The sequence below is a fragment of the Notechis scutatus genome, chromosome 1 (assembly GCF_049901735.1).
Source record: "Notechis scutatus isolate UNSWTSFEM ecotype Mainland chromosome 1, rNotScu1.2, whole genome shotgun sequence".
In the NCBI taxonomy this organism is placed as follows: Eukaryota; Metazoa; Chordata; class Lepidosauria; order Squamata; family Elapidae; genus Notechis; species Notechis scutatus.
Genome location: NC_142009.1, coordinates 165,429,813 through 165,442,652, shown reverse-complemented (window position 1 = coordinate 165,442,652; position 12,840 = coordinate 165,429,813). Strand labels below are relative to the sequence as shown.

Genomic DNA, 12,840 nt, shown 5'->3' with positions numbered 1-12,840 from the left:
AGCATTTACAATTTTGTTATAATGAAATAAGCATTTATAATTTTGTTATATTAAATAGGTGCATTTCATATTAATAAAATGGAAGTTCTCTGATCATTGTTTTACAAATATATTTATCTTTTTAAAAAAAATTCTTATTAGTGGTCTGCGGGATTTAAAATTATGAATTTGTTGGTCCCTGAGGTCCAAAAGGTTGGAGACCCCGGTTTAGAGGCTTAGACAATAGGCCCTATTAAGAGAGATTGAAGGAGCTGATATTTTTAACCTTAAGTAATGATGGATAGATATGCTAGCATTCTTCGATTAACTGAAAAGATGTGAGCCACGCAACTGTTTTCTCTTATTCAGAGTGCAAGAACAATAGATTTATATTACGGGAACGTAGATTCTAACTAAATGTACAGTAAGAACATAATCACACTGAAAACTGGTAGATTTGCCTTCATAAAATGTACTCAAACAGTAGTTGTGTAGTCATCTTTCTGAGATGCTTTAATTTGAATTCCTGCACTTAGCAAAGGTTTACACTCTGTAGCCTAAATGGCTTCTTCTATCTCAATGATTCTTGATACTGTTCTCTCTCATTATTCTTGAAAGACTGAAATAATTTAAATAGTTCTTTTTACTGTATAATTAACTAGCAAAACCTGAGCAACTTGTGGCCTGTTTCATATCAGAAGCTGACATTTAATATGAAAAAGATGGCAGATGAATTTTAAAATTGATTTGGTGGAAAAGCCACAGGATGTGAAGAACATCCACTTCAAGAAAAATTATCTGCAGTGAATGAGAATGAGAGTATTCTGATTATTCAAAATGGGATGGTGTGGAACTAGAACATAAATATAGTTGTTCCAGAAAACTGCAGAATCACACGAGCAAAGGTATACATGCCAAGTTTTTAAAAACTCCAGGAGATTTAATGTTTAAATTCAAGTACTGGGCACCTCCCAGTCAAAATCAGAATTTGGATGCTTGATCTTAGATTTATCAAGCATTGTTGAAAGGTGGCGGCATGGTGGTAACCTACTGGGATAAAATTACTCTGGAATCTAGATTCTGCATTTCAAATGGGGCATAGTCCCTTCAACTAGAATCAACACCAAAGCCATTTTTTCCATAAAATCATTGTGAGTACTATAGTGGGTAATTTGATGCTGAGAGTATACTGGCTAATTCCTTTCCAATACAGTCAAGAATTTCAACTGATCTTATGAAACCAAAGAGGCATCTGGAAAATAAAATTAATATTGTATTGGATGAATTTAATCCTTCTCACATAAACTGAGAAAATATATGTTCTGAATATAACAAAAAGACCCTATTTCGAGCTACCTTAAATATTTGCCCCTTAGGGCATCTAACAAAGGGCAAACTGTAAGCATGGATATAATTTTAAATAGTGCCCAGGACTTTGTCACTAATATAAATGTTTGGATGAAGATGGATTGTAAGGCTACTGCATTCAACATGCAAGTACGACAAGCAGGGGCAACAACACAATGAGTGTTCAACATGCTGTGAGTGTTGTTATGGCAATTAGTTCTACTGCATCAAATATACTCGATCAGAAATTAATATGGAAAGCTGTTTAGTCTATAATTTAAATGTACTAGTACCAGATACAATACTTGCATTTAAATTCTGTGGAATATTTTGAAGATATGCCACAAGAAAATGAAGGACAGTTTGCTTGTAATTCTGCTTCCAATCCTATTTCATCAAACTGGATGAAGCCACTCTGAGGCTGCCCATTTCTATGACGCTCCTGCCCATTGTGGTGTGTGGGATGCTTCTTCACATAACATATGAGCTTAATAAACATAAACTTTCAATTAAATTTTTATGACTTCTGGATAAACCACATGTGCTCATTTTGCAGATTTTACACCCCTGACAGAATTAAGACCATTTGTTCAAATGCCTTGTTGACCGTTAATATTGCAAGACCTCATTTCTGAATGTTATGGTCTGTTACCCAATTTTAATAGTGGCCAGTGCCAGGTATGTAGTTTTCCTTGTTTATAGCAGTAGATTATTGTTATGATGCAAAGAGAAACAGAGAAGGGAGAATGGCTCACCTCTCTGCAGGAAACAGATACTATAGACAGTAATCACTCTCATGTTCAGCTTGGTATTGTTCAGATACGTTCATTGAAACCACTTTTGTCATTATACAACAAACACCAGATTGACTTTTACCATTAAGCGGCAAACTTAGTGTTACTTACAGTGTTACTTACAGTTTAAAAGTAGAATACTATATTGCCTGTAAACAAATTGTCATTTGTTATCAAATTGTTTTTTTCTTGTTTCTTTTTAAGTTGTGGACTAAAAGTGGGTGCAAACTGCAGGAATTTGTCCAGGTAGTGTCTGAGAATAATTGAATGCAACTAAACAGAAAAGGACAGGTGATGTTGTATCACCTTGTCGTAAACCTCATTCTATGTTGATTTCTACTTTAATGATCTTAAAGTGGAAATCAACATAGAATGAGGTGTACGGCAAGGTGATACAACATCACCTTTCCTTTTCTCAGCCTTAAAGAAGTATTTCGCAAACTAGACTGGGCAAAAGATAGAATAAAAATCAATAGCACCTATTCAAACCATTTAAGATTTGCAGGTGATGTTGTTCTCTTCTTACAAGACCCAGAAGAGCTACAAAGACACATACAAAAGCTGCACAAAACAGAACCATTTGGCTTAAAAATAAGCCTGAAAAAGAGCCAAGTTATGTTTAATAAATTCACTAAAGAAAGAAAATTATGCCCCAAGAAAAAGGTTTTTGATCAGTGTGTGCTACCTGCTTTAACACATGTCAGTGAAACATGGATGCTAACCACATAATCGATACAAAAGCTAAGAGTGTTGCAAAGAGCCATGGAAAGATACATGCTTGGTATTACACACAAGATAGAAAGACCTGCAGATGGATTAGAGAACAAATGAAAGCATGCAATATCATCAAGAGAATAAAAGAATTAAAATGGAAATGGGCTGGTCGACAGAGCAAGAAGAACTGATGGCAGGTGGACCAAGGCAGTCCTAGAATGGATCCCACTTGATAAAAAAAAGTATTCACAAAAGAGATCTAAAACAAGATGAATTGATGACATCAGCAAGTATTGCGGGCCTGATTGGAAGAAGAGGCCTTCATCCTGCAGTGGATAGACAATGGCTAAAAAGATGATAATACGGAAATAATAAATAAGTAAGTAAATAAGTAGATAAGTAAGTAAGTTCATGAAAACTTAGTTTTGCAGAAAGCATTCGTGTTTTGATAAATTATTATGGTTTAACGCCCAGGCAGCCAGGTGTTTAGACTGAATTTGGCATTTTCATTCACCAATCAAGTCCTTCCCAAAGACTTCAGATATGCAAATGTTATTTGATAGTGTTAAAGGTGATTATCATAAGATATAAGCTGTTCTAAGTAATGCTACTTTTTGCAATTGATTGATGGTGATTTTGTCAGTTCTTGATCTTCCTTGATCTTTTCTATATCATTTCTGAGTGCTCAGAAATGCTGAGAGTGCTCAGTCTGGCAAGATTTTCTCTATCAATATGGAAACAGAAAGAACTCACCATGAAAAAATCATTACATGTCATGGGCCTGGCAATTTCATAGTATTGGCAAGTTTTATTACTTGTGCTACTTGTTTCTTTGGAACAAGCTTAAATGCAGGAAACCTTATTTTTGTGTGTGTTTGTGTTGTTCTAGATCAAGGCTGTCAAACTCCCAGCCCGTGGGCCAGATGCGTCATACGCTGGCCACACATATGCTGGTTTAGCAAAGGGGGGGGAAAGTCATGATACGTCATGTGACACTGCCTTGATGATGTGAGTTTGATATCCCTGTTCTAGATGCTCTGTTACTCTTTGTTTAAGTTCTTCCTCTTCTTTAATTTGAGTATTCTTTCTGAGGAGAAGGCAAAGGAGAAAGTGTTGGTTTGGGAATGAAAATAACTTATGCTGATTTCCTCTATTACTGATTCCTCCTAGTTTGACTCTACAGTCTACTCACAAGCTACTTGTAAGAAGGCTTTGATTTCTTTAACCTGGTAGACCTTTGTTGTTCTTCCAATTCCATTTCTCTGAAAACTTTATTTCATATTATAAATTGTCATTGATCTACTAGCCTCTGTTTGTTATTTCTGACTCTGGATGTTGTTCTGTTCAGAACTGGTGCATCTGTTCAGAACGGGTGTAATTTTTTCAGATATCCTCTTCTTATTGGATTTGATTTGTAATAAAAGAACATGATTTCTATGTTTTCAATCTTCCTATATTTCTAATGGGTAAACATTTTTTTCCCAGTGTTGCACCTGCTGGCCCTGGTTGCTCAGCTAACACTTTTTAGTCTTGTAATCCATTTATCAACAGATATTCAGGAACTCCAATCTCTAGTGTGGTCCTTGTTGACCTGGGCATTGAGCAATGACCAATCCAGTATATGAGATTTTGTAAATTACAGATTTCTGTAAGCAATCACTATATTGTTTATGGAGAGACACTCTTTGTTGAGCTCTTGATGAGACCTGTCCAGTACAGTTGAGCCTCTGGCATAACTCTCGTTTTCCTAGAGCGCACAAGACCCATAATCACATCAAGGTTATTTATTTATTATATTTATATCTCATCCAATCAAGGTGGTGTATACAGAGAGTTACTCTAATTTTATCTCCAGAATAATACATCAGTAAGTTAGATTTGGCTGAAAGTGAAAAATAGCCATATCCAGAAAGTTATGTTGTGTGTTAATTTACATCTGGCTCTCATCTGCTTCGGCACTCATCCAACACCTGAACACAGAGATAATTATCACAAACTGACACAACAAATTAAAATAGATCTGGAAAAATATGCAATTATTGTTGATAGAAAGAATAGTTACAATCAAAATGAATATATTGCCGAAATTATTGTACTTATTTCAAACAGTTCCAAAAATTGGGGAAAAAATACTTTGAGGAACTTAATAAAATAATACTAAAATATATCTAGCAAGGGAAAAAAGCGAGAATAAACTTAAAAATGCTATATTCAAGAAATAGAGGAGGTTTTGGATTACGAAATTGGGATTTGTACCACCAGGCCACTGTATTAACATGGATGAAAAAATGGATTGTATTGAGGCATACAAGATTATTGACTTTGGAGGGACATGACTTGCAACTGTGATATGGAAAAAGTAAGATACATGGTTACTTTTAAAATACATAAGGAATGCACTATTATTAGTATGGGAAAAAATTAGAGAGCAACATTATTTGAGGATACCAGTTTGACTTTCAACATATTAATAGGGACAGAAGAAAGATTGATAAAAATTGTATATTTATTTGTTGGGTATTAAATTAGTAGAGGAACAAGTGAAGGAGACAATGATAGCATGGGCAAAAAACTTTGGTTACACAATAGAACTAGATAAATGGCAGAAATTGTGGGACAGGAACTACAAATTAACAATGTCAACTGCATATGAAGAAAATTTGTATAAGATGTTTTATAGATGGCACTTTGCACCGGCGAGGTTGGCAAAGATGTTCAAAAATAAGTCAGCTAAACATTGGAAGTGCCACCAGACACCTAGGTCTTATTATCACAGGTGATGGACATGTGTAGAAGCAAAAAAATACTGGACAAAAATACATACATGGCTGGAAAAGATGATAAAGCAGCACATTGATTTAATATTAAAATGAGAAATATTTTTGTTGGGGATTTTACCTGAAACTTATAGTAAAGGGAATGCATATTTAATAATCCATGTATTAACTGTAGCCAGAATTGTATTCACACAGAACTGGAAAAGTGAAGAGATCTCTACTGATGAGAATGTGGTTAGGAAAATATTAGAATGTGCAGAAATGAATAGATTAACACTTGCAATTAAGGAAAAAGAACAAACTGAATATTATATGACATGAAAGTTATTTTATCAATGGTTAGAGAATAAAAATGGAAGTTAGAAGTAAAAGAAGGAGATCAGCAAAATATAGAAAATATGTTAAGATAGAGATGTAAACAATATGATGATTGTTACTATAATAACTACTAGGATTATTATGCTTAATATTATTATTATATTATTATTAGAAGATATGTCAAGAAGGAGAAATGAATAGGTTTATTATGTTCAATACTACTATTGTAAGATTAGAGAATTAATACCAATGTAGTGAATATTGTTGTAAACTTTGATTGTTATTACACAGAGATATTTGTATCCAGACAACACTGTTTAATGGAAGATGGAATGTTTATATAAAAAAAATATTTTTTTAAAAAAAATGTAAGAGCTCTGCTCACACTAACACCTTTATTAATATTGAATGTATACTTCCTTCAGCCTTTCCCTCATCAATAACATGAAATGCAAATCTTTTCTTGTGAGAATAGCAGGCACCAGAAATGAGCAGCTGTGTATTATGAGTGTCTTTAGGCTGCCTTTTCCTTGCATTCCCTTCTGTCTGCATTCCAGCTCCAAATGAGAGAATCTCTAGAGTTAACTACGGAATTTGTGGATACACATTCAGACGGTTTTCTATTTGTGGGTGTTTGCTTAAATGTTAAGAAATAAAGATTATACATACAATGCATGTTATCAAATGAGCATATTTTAAATGCTGCTTTTCAGTAAACATGTATATACCGGTATGTTCTGCCAATTGATAATCTCTAAGAAAAACATCACAGATGGAAGACTGCAGATACACAGACTACGAATATAAGAACTTATTCATGCTTGGCAAAAGGCAGAAAGGAATGCACGGCACAGAATAAGCATGAAAGGGCTTCAGCGGTGATGGGTTGAAGGAGATATGCCAAGATACACTGGGTTGGTTATTCCAGAAGACTGATTATAAATTTGCTCATGATCCCCAATTGTGGCCCAATAATCTCAACTTGCAGACCTGGTGGCCAGATGGTTTGTGCTCTTAGACTCAAACTACTGATAACTATAAAGAGGACTCAGCCGTTTATGATCTTGTAGATAATTTAAGTCATTTATGAATCTGTTGACCTTAAAGGACATCTAGTCAGTGACTAGATGAAATGCTTATATAATAAGTCTTGAAATGCTTATATAATTCTTGAAATGCTTATATAATAAGTCAAGCTAATTGGAAAAGCTAATAATCTGTTGGTACATTGGTTGCATTGCTGTCCCACAAAGCCCATAACGGAACTCCTAGACTTGCTCTCTGAACTGATGCTGAGGCCCCTTGTTTTCTAAGTGTCCAGAGTCTTTAATCCCCATGTCATGAGGACCAAATCTTACTAAGCTAAATTGGAGGCCTCCATGGGCTTGTAAACAAGTAATCTCTGGCCTGACACATTTAGCATCAGATATGAGATCTCATCTTTCCCTCAAAGCAGTTCTTATGTCAACTATACATGGAAAGCATAATATTTATCATACTGAATCATTTTCTCAACAGAGGAGACCTCTGCAGGAGGATGGTGTCAGCGTCCCAATTAAACCCCCCAGACAATTCAAAACTCCAAGACAAAGTCCATCAAAGTAAGAATTTATTAGAGAAGTCATGTTGGCACATCTGGGGAAAACCCGAATTTGAATTCCCGCATTTCCCCCTCTTCACACTAAAACTCATACACTACCATTTAGTGACTCCCAAGTCACATTAGTCAATCAACCTCAAATTCCAGTCACTCCCGTCCAGATGCCAGCAACCTGTCCTTGATCTCTGGCAAAAAAAAATTGTTGTGGCTATATTCCCTTTGCTGCTCTCCCATTCCCACAGCCTGCCCATCCCCCGCTATGGCAGCCTGGAATCTGAATCAAGATGGATCCAAGGCTGACAAAGGGAACATTCCAGTAGCTTGTTCCAAGCATTTGAGGGATTCTGACAGATACTTAAAGAGTTGGCCATTGTTAAGGGAAGAGAAGTTTACCTGGCTGGCACTTCTTTCTGGGTGCTTCAGATAGTGATCAGAAGGGAGATAGCAAAATGCACAGCTGGATACTCTGGGTATAGCAAGAGAGTCAGAAGAGAACCTCCCTAGTTTCTTGGGCTGTGAATGAGATGGCAGGAGAACTGTACTTTTAGACTTGCAAGATTCTGTTAAAATAGCTTTAAAGTACAATTAGCTAATCCAGTCATGTTTCCTGTCTGGTCTACCTACAGTAGTAAGGCTGCCATAGCTTGACACAGTAACTCACGCCCTTATCACCACTTGGACTAGTGAGTTCATCTGGAACCTACAGCTTATGCCGTATAAGCAGTCTGTTTATTGGGTAGCACATGACACCAGGAATACATTATACCTTCCCTGCATTGACTTCCAGTAGACTTCCAGTGTAATTCAATGTACTGGCTTTAATCTATAATGCCCCATGCAGTTTGGCACTTAGGACTGACTTCTTCAGCCGGAATTGACTTTCCAATTTGCTTGCGGGCAATACTCCATTTCCATGAGATGTGGGGAGGGAGGTGGGGATTGATATGCAGAGGTACTGCTTTTCAATTTGTGGCACCTTTCTCATGAAACAGCTTCCCTGAGGAATAAGGAGGTTTTTTTTGGCAGTTGCCGAAAACTGGCCTTCACCAGGGATTCCTTCCTATCTGTCACTGAGCACTGATTATTCAGATATGACTATCGTCTATGTTCTCATTCAGTAGATTTTTCACTGAATAATTTATTTGCTTACTAATTTATTTGTTTATCATGAATGATTAAATGATATATACCCCTAATGTTAACCACTTGGGGGGTCCAAGTAGCTTACTTGGATAAACAAGCATAATTAATAATAACAATAAGAGACTAGTTGACAGTTATTCATTTTATGTTCGCCACTTAATATTATTGGATCATCTTAAAAATGAAAGGTGGATGTGATTATTTCAAATGATAGATTTCAACATTGTTAGGAATTTAGAATTTAGTATTACCATATACACAGCATGTGTTATTACTGTTATTATTATTTAATGAAGTTAAGATATCAAAACTAAAGCTAGAAGAAATTGAAATTGTGGGAAATTCATGCCTCTCTAGTTATAAATAGCATTTGTAGCTCTTCGAACATCAAAGCTGCATATCTTTATGCTATATACCATAACATGGAGCTCATGTTTTACTTTAGCCTGTAAAAATGCCTACAGTTGTAATGCTATCTCAGAACAGGATACATCTCTAAAGCCTATTAGGTGGCTTATTCAGCTTTTTATTTCCAGACACAGAAATTGATTGAGGGAGCCACCCTGTAATTTTACAAAACTGTGTTCCTATTCCTTACTTTTCTCCCTCTTCTCTGCTCTCCCTAATCAGAGAAATGGATATGATGACGCCTATAAAAAAATGTGCAGATCTGTCCATCACAGCCAATGCCAGCTGGCATTCCTGGTGGAATGTGTCTTGCTCAATTGTGCATCCTGAAGGCAAAAGCTTGCCCATATAAACAACATTGCTGCTCTAGCAAACCTGTTGAAATGAGTATCAGTTATTTACAAGCATTTAAAGAACAAAGCAAAAACAGAAAAGCCCTGCTGGGCTGGCATTAGAAAGCCAGCAATTATTAGAAAATCAGTAATAAAAAATTCATAAATAACCTTCTAGGCTAGAAGTACTGCTATTTATTGTATTTACTGAGTGGCTGCTTGGGAGCCTGGAGGCTGAAATTCAAACTGAACCACTCCTAAAATAAACCAGAGCTGCGCTGTACAGATTAATGCACAAAGCACACGGCAACACAGACTGCCTGCACAGATCACAGCATAAAGACAACCTGCTCAGCTATCCGTGTATGTGTGTCTTTAATGCAATTTCTTAAACGGAAATAAATTCTTTATTCTTTCTTGCTGTGCTGTTTACTTTCTCCCACCTGTTCTTCTCTGGCAAATTTTGCTGCTTCAATCTGTTCTTCTGAGGAATCAACAATTTGAGCTAAACCCTCAGGGTAGCAATATTCTAGAGTAAACAGTAGTTTCTCAAAATGTCTTGTGGTGCTGATTTCTGATAAAGTCACAATTTTCTTTATTATAATGCGCCAATACACAATTGCCATTTCCCCCAAGTGATGCAGAATTTGGCAGAGGGTAAATGAAGATATGGGGAGTTGGAGAAAATGAATACATATAGTACCTGCCAATCTCTTGGCAATTAGATCAATTTGAATGACTGGCTGGAGCAGGGAAGACACCAATACAGATGTAACAATTCTTAGAACCTGGATCTTCCCAGGGCCAGCCCAATACTTTAACCATTACATCTTTACTTTTACTTTAACCATGACTCATGCTTTCATCTTCAAAGGGATCATAATTAGCCTGTATAAGTTCAGAACTTGAATATTATATGATATTTCCACTCAACTATTACAATAGTAGTCCAACCTGATATAATTCCTCAATTGATATATCCCAAGATTATCTAAGAAAGTAAAATATAAATAAAGCCTCACAGAAACCCACAGTGAAAACAGTTATGGAAAAGACACAAATGCTGCTTTTGTTGCTAACTTATATAACCCCTTACCACTTGCAATTTCAGATTCTTGATTTACATGTATTTTATTTTATTTTTAAGGTTTTAACTAAGCTATTTTTTGGATGTGCCACAGGTAGTCATTTAGTGACAACAGTTGGGACAAACAACTCAATCAGTAAACAAAATGGTCAGTAAGTGATATTATATGCTTACAATCTTATTTCACCTTTCCTTTGTTTTACGAAACCTGTGAAAGTTGTAAAAGTGAGGACTGGTTGCAAAGTTACTTTTTCGTCATCATCATTGTAATTGTGAATGATTGAATGATCGTTCCATGAGGCAGTCACTAAATGAGGATGATTTGTAATTTGTTACATGTCAGATTATTATACTTTTTCAAATACAAGGGATCATTCAATTCTATTCCCTACTTGCAGTTTGAAATGGTACAGTCCCAAGGCAGAAGTAGGCAACCCAAGATTGCATGAGATGACTTCAGTCTCTCCAGCCATAATTGATGGAATGAAGTGGCATCTAGAGGGAGGGGAGGGCTGTGAAAAATGTCAGGGTACTGCCTACAACCCCATGACTGAAGTTCTACCTCTTTTTTTACATGCAACACACATACAAAGAGAAAGGACTGCTATTCTGCAAGAAGAATGAATCATCTAGATTTTTTTGATTCGCCCATTGACAAAACCTGCTGCAGACAGCCCAATATCCCCTCCTGGGATAGGAACGAAGGTGGGAGAGTGAGTTCTATTCTACTGTGCCCCCCTTTGGTTTTGGATCTCAGACATCCCATGCCTGGTGTTGATATGAAATGAGTACATTTCCATTAAAATGAATTGTAATTGAAATTACATACCAAACAGACACTTGTAAGTATTTATTTCTTAATGAAAAGTACACATAGGAGACTAGCAGAGTGGAAAGAAATTAAGGATCACTTTATTTATTTATTTTTACTTACTTAAAGCTCCTTCCACTAAAAATTGCCCTCCAATGATTCAAGCTGCTTTGCCATCCGCAGAGATAAAAAATGTATTTGCAGCACGAAGCTGCAGCCATTAAAAATACAATTTCTAACCAAACTTGAATGAATTATTTTAGAAGGGAAATCTGACACAATCCCACTAAACAGCAGAATTAGTAAAAAAATTCTTATATTGGATTAAGGTAGATCAGATTATCTATTACTTATAGGTAGAGAAAACATTAAATGCTAAAGCTAACACAGTAAATAGAAATATATTGTTTTTATTTAATGTTTGCAGTTTTGGATATAGAACAAAGGATACTGCTTGCATCTGGTAGCATTGTTTAATCTATAGCCAATATATACTTTCAGGTTTTAAAAACAGATATCTGAGATAGAGTTTCTGGTGTATATCTGAGACAAGGACATTGGGAAAAAAATCTGGGATTTGATATTTTTTAACTCTGGAACAAATTATCCTGTTCTGGGCATGCTAGACTGTTGTGTAGATTACATCTTTGTTGTCCTACTTTCTAAATATTTCAATGCAATTTTTCACATAAAAAAAGTATACCCCAATTTTTAGGTATATTTTGAAACAAAATATCTTTAGCGAAGTGTAGTTTGAGAGAAAGAAAACTTTTTAAAATATGTAATTAAATTATTTCTTTTTAAAAATAGTTTCAGTCTACTAGGAAAATCAGAGATATAGATCAATAGAGGTTATGCTGACATAGAGTAGAAATAGATCTGTCCTAATAGGCAAATATTATACTTTGTTCAATCTGACTGGGCAATATAGCATGAAAGCCAGATAACTGAATAATCACATTAAGAGTCATCACTTCTTCCTTGAATGAGATTCAATAACAACAAAAAAATGAATTTAGCTTTTGTTCTTCTCTCTCCTAGTGAAAAGCAGAAACAAACATTTTCCTGCAGATTTAAAATGAAACAAAATTTAAAAAAACTAAGAAAAAATATATTCAGCCCTTTAAAGTACCCCAATCCATTAATTACTGGATGATGCACGACAGTGCTATATTGTGCGTCTTTGTTTAGCCACAACATAATTTTAAATCTTAATAACACAACTTTGTTTTGCAATTTTGTCTCAGATCTAGAATCATAGAATGATAAGGCTGGAAAGGACCTTAGAGGTCTTCTAGATCTAGTCCATCCCCTTGCCCATGGCAGGAGACCTTATTCTATCCAGGACAAATGGCTGTCCAATCTTTTTTTTTTTTGAAAACCTCCAGCAATGGAGTACCCACAACTCCATGGGGCAAACTGTTCCCTTGGTTAATGGTTCTGTTAGGAAGTTTCTTCTTAGTTTCAGGTTGGATCTCTCTTTAACAAAGAAAGTTTTGCCCAAAAGGTGTTTCAGTAATACATAATAAT

The 12,840-nt window shown here is 35.5% G+C and overlaps 1 protein-coding gene across 4 annotated transcripts in view; it reads right to left on the bottom strand.

The window, feature by feature from the left end:
- ERBB4 (erb-b2 receptor tyrosine kinase 4) overlaps window positions 1-12,840 on the bottom strand; it is a 942,903-nt gene that overhangs the window by 677,136 nt on the left and 252,927 nt on the right. The window lies entirely within an intron of this gene.